Raw genomic sequence first — 11,404 nt, forward strand, 5'->3', positions numbered from 1 at the left:
GCTGCGTGCGACATGAAACGTCGCACCAACCAGCTCGAGCTGGAATACGAGGCAGTAGACCTGCAGCGTGCCCGGCAAGGAGTTCCTGCTCGTAGTCGCCCTCTAACGAGGGAAGCACCGGAACGTCTCACAGTGAGCCACGTCACACCGCATCCCACTCCGCAGGGGAGCAGGAAGAAGCGTGGCTAGGCTCGGCCGGAGGTCGCAAGCAGCCTCCATACCTCCCTTCCTCTTACCGCCGGGCGAGATGCTCGAGGAACTGAGGATCCCCTGACGTTTGCAAACATTCTTCTAGCACCGGGAGCCTAAGCATTCTTCTAGCACTAGGAGCCTAGCGGAACTGCGGGCTCATCTGGAGGACGACCACGGGAAAAGGAGAGCAGCACTATCGAAAGCATTGTGTGAGGGAAAGAATGCACTTGGAAGGCAAAATCAACACACCGCCCCTCTTCCTCATTTCGAAACACGGGGCGCGAAGAATCCCGGGCCGTGTGATCCGGGCATCTCCCGTAAGGCCGTAACGGAGTGACGTGATGGAGCGTGCAGGCCTCGAGATTCCGCGAGATTCATATCCGCCACGGATTCATTACGAGCTCTGAATCAAGTCGCCTGACAAAAACAAGGGGGTTTAATTCGATGCGGCAGAGCGCGCCGAGAAGACAAGTATCACTAGGCGCTACCAGCGGCTTCACGATTAAACAAATCACGAAGCCACTCGGGGGCCTCTGACGGGTCCAGGGATTTGGATTCCCCATTGGGCCCATCTCCCGTAAGGCCGTAACGGAGTGACGTGATGGAGCGTGCAGGCCTCGAGATTCCGCGAGATTCATATCCGCCACGGATTCATTACGAGCTCTGAATCAAGTCGCCTGACAAAAGCAAGGGGTTTAATTCGATGCGGCAGAGCGCGGAGAGAAGACAAGTATCACTAGGCGCGACCAGCGGCTTCACGATTAAACAAATCACGAAGCCACTCGGGGGCCTCTGACGGGTCCAGGGATTTGGATTCCCCATTGGGCCCACTTACAGGGAACACCGGAGAACCTCCGACCTCTGCCTGCAGGTGGTCAACTCGGACGACCTCCCGGACGCCCCGCCAGCCATTGGCCAGTTTGATCTGCTCCACGCCTCAAGAAACGCACGTACGGGGCGCGAGACAGCTGAGGGTAGAGCCCCTAGTCAAAGGCAGGGTTTTTTATCCCGACCGGTTAACCCAAACCGCCGGCCACCGGTTCCGGTTTACCGGATCGGTTGGACCGGTAACCGGTAAAAACCGGTTGAATTCAAATCCAAATTCAAATAAATTCAAAAACTCCCGTGCAACCGGTTCTGACCGGTTTACCGGCCGGTTTGACCGGTTTACCGGCCGGTTTTACCGGTTTACCGGTCGGTTTGACCGGTTTGAATTCGAATCCAAATTCAAAAGCTCCCGTGCAACCGGTTTACCGGCCGGTTTGACCGGTTTACCGGCCGGTTTTACCGGTTTACCGGCCGGTTTGACCGGTTTGCCTGGTGGGCCTTAATGGGCCGGCCCATTTTTTCTTTTTCTTTTTTGATTTAACTTCAACTCCCCGCAAACTATACTAAATGAACGAATTTTTGAGAAAATTTGACACTATTAGATTCGTTGCACCTTGAAGTATTTTTAGGAATTTTTTGAGATTTTTCCATTTTTTGGAATTCAAATTTAAAATTTGAATTTGGGCCGGTTTGAAACCGGCCGGAACCGGAACCGGTCCGGGCCGGTTAGACCGGTAACTGCGGTAACCGGACCGGTTCCGGCCGGTTTTTTTAACCCTGGTCAAAGGCCGTCCGCGGAGCCGCTCCGCCCACTCGGGCGACGGTGGCTGTTCGCAGAGGCCACTCCGCGGTAGTACTCCCCTGACATTGGCACGGAGGCCGTAGCACCACCTATACGACCTAAGATGGGAGACGGGTGAGAGGCCTATGCCCTGTTTGGAACATTAGACCATGGCTAATTTGAGGGATAATATTTAGCTTTGAATTGGTAGGCTAAGAATTAACCAAGGTGGGTTGTTTGGATTCATGGGCTAATGCCCACCCTCTATCTTTCATTCTTATGTCTAAAAATGTGTGCATACTCACCTTTCTGTGGAGACCATGCAAAATTAGCCCCATTATCACCTCTTGGAGGGGCTAAGAATTTTAGAAGGGATAATCCACTTTAGCTCAAAATTATCCCACATGTTTGGATGCATAAAAGATAATTTGAAGCTAAAAGGTGAGGGCTAAAGATTTGTTGGGGGTCACCATCTCGGATAGCGGAGGTTGCCCGAAACTACACAACGGGAGCCGAAGGTCGTTGGTGACCGAAACTCCCGAAGGTTACCCTTTGTCCTAAAGGTTACCCTTTGTCCCGAAGGTCAGAGGACGTGACCGAAGGTGATCCCGTCAGCCACCGAAGGTCCAAGAAGGCGAACGAAGGTCAACCGTTGATCCGAAGGTTGACTCGAAGCTTCGGAGTAGCGTCTCGGTAACGAATCGGATAGGGTAGACAATTTGTACACTCCAACCTGTATGAAATGACCTACGGCCCGGGATATTCGCAGAATATCCCGGGCAGGTAGGGGCATCATGGTCATTATGTAACAAAGGTTAGGGGGTATAAATACCCCCTAACCAACCTGTACTTGACACGTGCATATATGAGGGCGAAACTCTGCCACTTTGCTCAGTACCACCTTCGTATATGCATTTTGCTTGGGTTGTAAAGAAGCAAAGAACCCAACAGTGGCGCCCCACCGTGTTCCCAGCTCGTAAACCAACCCTCAATGGCACAAACAAAGAGGAAAACCACAGAGCCTCCCGTGGACAATACCCAAAATGATTCCCGAACCTCCCAAGAAAACTTTTCCACACAACCCCCACCACAAGGCAACCAACTACCCAACGGAACTCCCGAAGTTACAGATCCTTCGGGGTCCAACCAGGATGAGCTCACAGTCGTGAGCCTCCAGCTTCAAGCCTTGGAAAAGTAGAAAGATATCCTCGCCAAGCAGCTGGCCGTACAGCAAAATGCGCTGAATCGAGCAAACCAACTGGCTGAGGCCAAGCGCAAAGTAGCAGCCATGCAAGCAGAAATTGATAGAATGCAGCAAGAATGTGCGAACACTCAGACCAATCATGAACAGCAACCTCCGTTGGGGGCTCCCCACCAGAATGAGACCCACAACATCCGAACCATCCATACCCTCCAAGACCACTATGTCCCACCTTCGGCTGGCACGTATGACCCCAACTCGCCACTCTCCGCAGCCTTGCAGCATACACCATGGCCACTGGGCTACAAGCCAACGCATCTTCCCAGATACAACGGCTCGGAAGACCCAACCCAATTCATCATGGCCTACGAAGTTACCATAGCTTCGGCTGGCAGTGATGGCCCTATCATGGCTAAATCTTTCATCATGGCCTGCGAAGGTCCGGTAGCAAACTGGTACTCTCACCAACCCTCGGGCTCCATTACAAGCTGGCCTCAGCTAAAGGCAAGACTCAGGCAGGATTTCCAAGGCTTCGGGCGACTCGACCCATACACCATAGAGAACTTCCAGTGCCTCCAAGGAGACAAAGAACCCCTCTATGATTACTTTCGGAGGTTCGTCCAAAAGAAAGCTCTGATTCCAAGTTTCCCGGAAAAAGATGCAATTGCCAAGTGCATCACCGGCCTACTACCCGGACAGCTAGCCTCACATCTGTCTAGGGAGCCACCCAGAACACTCAGTGACCTGTATGCTGAAGCAGAAAAATACGCCAGGTCAGACGCAGACCACAGACGGAGGGTCGAGCAGCGAAGGATAATGAGGAAAGCTGAGAAAAACAACTGGAACAATCAGAACAAAAACTCACAGTTCGTGTTCCCTGTGGAACCTTCGCAAGAAACCAGCCCTGATCAAGAACAGGACCCATTCATGACTCCCCCAAACAAATCCCCCGAAGGCCAGCACAATAACCAGGCCCGTAATCATTCAGGGCATAAGGGTCGAGGCCGCGGTTGCGGTCGAGGAAAAGGTCGTGGACCTTCGAACGGACCAAAAAAGTTTTTTTGCCATTTTCACGGCAATGAGTCGGACCATACAACCAATTTCTGCCCAGAGAAAAAAAGAACACTTGAGCGAATGGAAGAAGAGAAAAAAAAGCAAAACTGGTCAGCCACACTGCGTGGTCAGGACCTTCGGCACCGCCGTTCCAACCAGCACCCACGCTATACAATCCAACTTTCCAACCCACGCCAGCCTTCACTTACAACCCATACCCAAACAACTGGCCTCCTCAGCCACCAGCTTACCCTAAGCCACTATCCTTACCCCCACCTCCTAGCTAGCAGCAGGCTCAGGAAGAGCTACCTCTGCCTCCTCCAGGCCCACCCCCAAAGCAAGAGCCACAAGGCTTCCAAGCTTCGCAGACATCTGCGCTACCATCCTTCGGCATGATCATGCCCATACCCGGAGGCTCCACCCTAGAGTTCCAAAACAAAAGGCAGCACAGGGACTATTTCAGACAAGTCAACAGCATCCTGGTTGATGGCCCGGCAAAGAAGACACCCTGGTCTCACATGCCGATAATCTTTTCCGAGGAGGACATGAGCCTCAACTGCTACCCACACACCGATGCAATGGTCATCGAAGCCAACATTCAAGGTTGGACCATCGGAAAAATACTAGTCGATACAGGCAGCTCCGCCAACATAATCTTCTCAAGTACCTTCGACAGAATGAACATTGATAGAAACCTCATCCAGCCAGCTGATATCCCCCTGATCGGGTTCGGAGGGAAAAGGGTTGAGGCCCTTGGAAAAATCTCACTGCCAGTCTCCTTTGGTGACACTTCCAACCCAAGAACATAACACATCACCTTCGATGTGGTCGAAATGAACTACCCCTATCTCGCCATCTTCGGCCTGGGACTCATCAACAAATTTGAAGCAGTCGTGCACCAACTCTACCTTTGCATGAAAATGCCAGCATCAAGGGGCATCATCACTGTATGTGGCAATCAGCAGCTTGCCCAAGACATAGAGCGAGGGGTAGCTCCGGGGCAAAGAAACGTACATGTCCTCGAAGCTCAAAAGCTCAGCAAAGAGAAAGTAATCTTCGATGAAGGGTGCGAGGTTAAAAGAGTACCCCTTGACAAGCATCTCCCGGATAAGGTTGTAACGATAAGTGCAACACTATCTGAAGAAGAAGAAAAAGAGCTACTTGACTTCCTGAACAAAAACAAAGACTTGTTTGCATGGTCAGCCGGTGACCTTTGTGGAGTCAGCAGAGATATAGTTGAGCATCGCCTCGACATCAGACCCGGTGTCAAACCAAAAAAGCAAAACCCCCGAAAAATGTCCAATGAAAAGGTTGCCGCTGTCAAAGCGGAGGTACAACGCTTGATGGATGCGAAGGTTATCCGCGAAGTTAAGTACCCAATCTGGCTTGCCAACACGGTGCCTGTCAAGAAGAAAAATGGCAAATGGAGAATGTGCATAGACTTCACAGATCTAAACAAAGCTTGCCCGAAAGACGATTTCCCCCTCCCACGAATTGACAAAATCGTTGATGATGCTGCAAATAGCCAGCTGATGTCACTCTTGGATTGTTTCTCTGGGTATCACCAGATTTGGATGAGATCGGAAGACGAGGAGAAAACAAGTTTTATAACCCCATTCGGCACTTACTGCTTCGTAAGAATGCCCGAAGGCCTAAAAAACTCCGGCCAGTCATTTTCAAGAATGACCTCCAAAGTTTTGGAGCCACAGTTGAAAAGAAACATCCTAGCCTATGTCGATGACATCATCGTCATCAGCGCAGCACGACAAGATCTTATATCAGATCTGGCAGAAACCTTCGCGAACCTCCGAAAAGCAAACCTGAGTCTTAACCCCGAAAAATGTGTTTTTGGGGTCCACAAGGGGAAGGTCCTAGGATGCCTGGTCTCAACCAAAGGCATTGAAGCCAACCTAGACAAAATCGCAGCTCTCTGCAACATGGAAGAGCCAGAGTCAATAAGGGACGTGCAAAAACTCACAGGCAGAATCACCGCCCTGAACAGATTTGTCCCACGCTCGGCAGACCAAAGCTTACCATTCTTTTAAGGTCCTCCGAAGCTCTCAGAAATTCGAATGGGGCGAACAACAAAGGGAAGCTTTCAACTCCCTCAAAGAATACCTGCAGAACATGACCAAACTAACCTCCCCAGACCCAAAGGAGACACTCCTATTATATACCTCCGCCTCTCAAAAAGCTGTTAGCGCCGCACTAGTTGTCGAAAGAAACACAGATGGCAACCGCAAGCAATACCCAGTTTACTTTGCATCCGAAGCTCTTGCTGGATCAAAGTTGCACTACTCAGAACTTGAAAAGATAGCCTATGCAGTCATCATGGCCTCTCGCAAGCTTTGCCACTATTTCGAAGCACACAGAGTCATAGCCATCTCTGATCAACCACTACATGACCTACTACACAATGGAGAGGCTTCGTCAAGAATAGCCAAATGGGCTTCAGAACTGTCAGAACTAGTAGTTGATTTTGAAAAGCGAACAACAATCAAATCTCAAGTCCTGGCCGACTTCATAGTAGATTGGACATCCCCCAAAGCTCAAGAAGAAGAGCTCATAGAAACATGGATAGTTCACTGTGACGGAGCTTGGCAGAACGAAGGTGTCGGCATTGCAGCAATACTTGAATCACCTTCGGGAGCAAAAATAAGATACGCGGCCCACCTCAACTTTGACCAGTCGGCACCATCGACAAACAATACAACAGAATATGAAGCTCTTCTGGTCAGACTTCGCAAAATGAAGGCACTCGGGCATCAGAACTGTGTCGTCAAGACAGACTCGAAGGTCATTGCAGACCATATAGAAAAAGAATTCGAAGCCAGGAAACCTGAGGTCATCCCGTATTTGGAAGCCGTCAGGGCAATGGAAAAACATTTCAGGGGCTTCACAATTATCCACATCCCTCGCGCCCAGAATGACGAAGCCGACAGGCTCGCAAAGGGAGTCGCTAGAAAGCAGCAACTCCCACCAGATGTTTTCTTTGAAGAAATCTCTACAGCTTCGATCAGGCCAAAGAAAGAAAACAGAATCAACGCAATCTTCAGTGAAGATTGGAGGGTGCCAATAATGGCGTACCTTCGGGGACACTATGAACCCTCTGACGAAGCAGAAGAAAAAAGGCTCTCTCAAAGAGCATGAGGCTACGTGATTGCGCAAGGCGAGCTATTCAAGTCAGGGTTAGTAACCTCCTGGCTCAAATGCATCCTAGTCGTTCAAGGCGTCGAACTCCTAAAAGAAATACACTCTGGCATCTGTGGATCCCACATAGGCATCAGACCCCTCGCAGCAAAAGCTTTCAGGCAGGGTTTCTTCTAGCCATCTACACTAAGAGACGCAGAAAAAGTGGTAAAAACTTGCGAAGCTTGCCAGAAGCTGAGCCCGAAATCAAACAAACCTTCGGGATCATTACAACTGATAGCCCCCGCCTGGCCTCTCCAGTGGTGGGGAATGGTCCTCGTAGGCCCTCTGACTACCGCCCAAGGAAATTACAAATATGCAGTGGTGGCCGTTGAATACTTCACCAAATGGGTCGAAGCTAAACCCCTGATAAACATCACCTCCGAAGCAGTTCGGAAGTTTTTCTGGCAGAACATCATATGCAGGTTCGGGGTTCCAAAGGAACTCACGGTAAACAATGGCAAACAATTCGACTCACAGCTATTCAAAGAGTTTTGCCGAAGCATAGGAACCAAACTCATGTTCGCCTCAGTCTATCATCCCCAATCCAACTGGGTTGTGGAACACGCCAATGACGTTATCTTCACAAGTACCAAAAAATGCCTTTTTGACAAAAAAAAGGCAAATGGGTGGATGAACTCCCGAAGGCTGTGTGGTCACACAACACATCTGAAACAAGAACCACCAAATTCACCCCGTTCAGGCTCCTGTACGGCACCGAAGCTACGAGCCCAGAAGAGCTTAAAAACAAGAGTCTAAGGGCAACCTCTGCACCCGAAGGCAATGAACCTCCGGATGACTCAGACCTGATAGAGCTCGACATTTTACAAGCAGCCTCCAGTCTAAGTAAATACCAGAAAGAAACCACAAAATGGAGGGACAAGAAGGTGGTCAAGAAGAACATCTCCGTGGGAGACTGGGTCCTCAAGCGCAAGCCAAATGCAGAAAATGCAGAAAAAATGGAGCCAAAATGGGACGGTCCATACCTTATCATCTCCAACAAAAGGCCTGGGTCATACCACCTGGCCGACTCCGAAGGCAACGAGCTGTCACATTCATGGAATGGTGACAGTCTCAAAAAGTACTACATCTAGAAAAATGTAAAAAGGGTTGGTCTGCGAATCTATAAGCAGGTCCAGACTCGTTAGGAGCCTTTTTCATTTCTTTTTTTTTGAACCTTAGGGCCGTACTCTTTTCCTCACAAAGTGGGCTCCATTCAGGAGGTGAGGTTTTTAACGAGGCGGGCCCTTTGTAAATTTCATCACTATGAATGAAAATGTTTTCCCCTATCACCGAAGCTCTCGACAGTCGAAGCAACATTAAAGCCGCAAACTTCGACTGCCGCTCGATATAAACCGCAAAAACTAAGTCAACTAGGCTTGCTTCCCTCTCGAGCCCAGCATACTTATCCAAAGAAGCTCAGACCTTCGCTTCTAAAGGCAAGGGGCTTCCGACCAAATGTCGAAGCCAAAACACCTTCGCCCTAAAACTAAAGTGCAACAAGCACAAAGGCAAGGGGCTTCCAACCAAATGTTGATGCCAAAACACCTTCGCCCTAAAACTAAAGTGCAACAAGCACTAAAAGACAAGGGGTTGCCGACCAAATGTCAAAGCCAAAACACCTTCGCCCCAAAACCAAAGTGTAACAAACACTAAAATGCAAGGGGCTGTCGACTTAGCGTCGAAGCCACAACACCTTCGCCCTAAAACCAAGTACAACAAAACCCCAAGAATCTTCGCAGCTTCAATCAGCATGTGCAAGGAGGGGGGAGATGTTTTTCTCAAAAACAAAATTTGCCCATGCAACTTAAAGCATGCGGTCACTCATACAACCCAAAAACCCCAAGAACCTTCGCAGCTTCAATCAGCATGTGCAAGGAGGAGGGAGACGTTTTTCTCAAAAACAAAATTTGCCCATGCAACTTAAAGCATGCGGTCACTCATACAGCCCAAAAACCCCAAGAACCTTCGCAGCTTCAATCAGCATGTGCAAGGAGGGGAGAGGCATTTTTCTCAAAACCAAAATTTGCCCATGCAACTTAAAGCATGCGATCACTCATACAGCCCAAAACCCCAAAACCCTCCGTAGCTTCAATTAGCATGTGCAAGGAGGGGGGAGACGTTTCTCTCAAAAGCAATTCGCCCATGCTGTCTAAAGCATGCGGTCCCAAAGCCCACATGACCCTCGTTCATCCTAAGCCACCACGAGCCTTCGGGGGAGGCGTTTTTCCGAAGACCAGTAGCCCGGCAGCCGAAGCTCAAAAACAATCGCCACGCACCAAACAAGTGCAAAAAAACCGCAAAAACGAAAGACAACAGCAAAAACATGGCAACCATTTACATCAACCACAAGATCAATTGTATCTTCACCAACAAGGATATCGTTCATCACAGTTCCGATACTCCTAGCACCGCTAGCGTTCAAAAACTCGGCGACACTTGCACCCGGGTGGGCGAAGTTGAAATGCTCCCAATCTGTCCAGAGCGCAGCAACACCATCGCGCCCGATTCGAAGCGGCGCCACAGAAATTGTTTGACCTGCCGGCACAACCGCCTGACCATGGTGAGAATATTTACATCAGAATTTACATAGAAAAATGACAAGTTCATTTCATAAAGACGGCAATCCTAGACCTTCGGGTTGTCCTCCTCTTCATCATCATTTCCACCTTGACTGGATGTCCCAGCAATCTCTCCAGCCTCCAAACCTTCATCGACGACCCCCTTCGTGGCCTCGCGAGCTCGCTTGGACTGCAAAACAAAACAATCAGCAAACACTCAAACACACACAGAAAACAAGCCCGAAGGATAACGCCCCAACCTCCTCAAGGCGCTGGTGCGCTATGTCACGCATGGCTTGACGTCCAGCAGTCAGCCAGAACCTTCGCAGAAAAGCTTTTTTAACAGGTTGAATCCGGCTAGAACAAGCCTCCAACTCCGAGGATTCCGAAAGCTGGTACCCAGAAGCAGCAATCTTGCTCAGGTCTTGACAGCCTTCATGCTCAAGCAAAGCAAAGGCATTCTCACAAGAGATAACCGCCGAGTTGTCCGAAATATCAGTCAAGATATTCCCCAAGACGGCGAACTCTTTAAGCATCCAGTCAAGAAGCCCATTCAAGCCCAAACCGTCGGACCTTACCAAGGGCTCGGGCTCCGCCCCGAAGGTTGCGAGCAAATCTCTGTAAGCTTCGTAGATTTCAGAGCTCTTCTCAACAATTTCATCAGTAGCTTCAGCCAGCAACTGCGTGTTTTCCCGCACCTCCTCTTCCAACCTTTCAATAATCTTATCCTTCTTAGCACAATCTCCCGAAAGTTGAAAAGCGAGACTCTCTGCCGTCTTGGCCTTATCAACACTTTTCACAATCTCTTGCCTCAGTCCCTCAATGGTGGCATCCTTCGAATCCAATTCTTTCTGCATTTCATTAACAACTGTATCATGGCGTCGTTCCCTCTCCTCCAACTCTTCATTCTATTTTTTCCGGGAGTCATCGAGAGCCTGAAGCAATGACAGTTCCTTCTTTAGCCTCTCATTTTCTTCAACCAAACGAAGTCTCTCTGCAGAACCAAATTTTATCGCATCTTGTCAGACTCTGTCTTCGCCCTTTTCAAAAGCACCCTCCCAGCAAGGAAAGCTTTCGCATTCATCGCCGTAACAACGCGGCCGAGATCCCCAGTGCCATAACCTTCGAGCTCATTCTTGAAACCTGCACAAACCACAGCCGTTAGAGCAAATCAAGTGTGCAAACCACCAAAATAAGTAAGAGTACCTTCAACATCAAAAAGTTCCTTCTCCAGTTGATGTTTCCCAACGGCCGAGGAAGTACCCTGCGAAGGTAGAGGAACCTTCGTGGGTCCAAACTCGATCTCATGACTCAGCTCTGCTATCATCATAGCAACATCTACTTCACGAATCCAAGGAAGATAAAGGTCAATATCTGGTCCCAGAAAGTTAAGAGTACGATGCAGTAGAATCCCACCTAGTTTGTTGAAGCGGTGATGACCATCCTCACGTGCGTCTTCTCCCATCAAGACCTCTGCCGCCCTCACCGGGTCCTTTTGGGCCTCGGTAGCAACGGCACCAGCACCTTCATTTTCAACGTTCCCCAAAGCCCCCAAAGGCTGAACTCTTGGGGCTGCAACAACTGTGCTGGTAACCTTCG

This window comes from Panicum virgatum, chromosome 3N (genome assembly GCF_016808335.1).
Source record: "Panicum virgatum strain AP13 chromosome 3N, P.virgatum_v5, whole genome shotgun sequence".
In the NCBI taxonomy this organism is placed as follows: Eukaryota; Viridiplantae; Streptophyta; class Magnoliopsida; order Poales; family Poaceae; genus Panicum; species Panicum virgatum.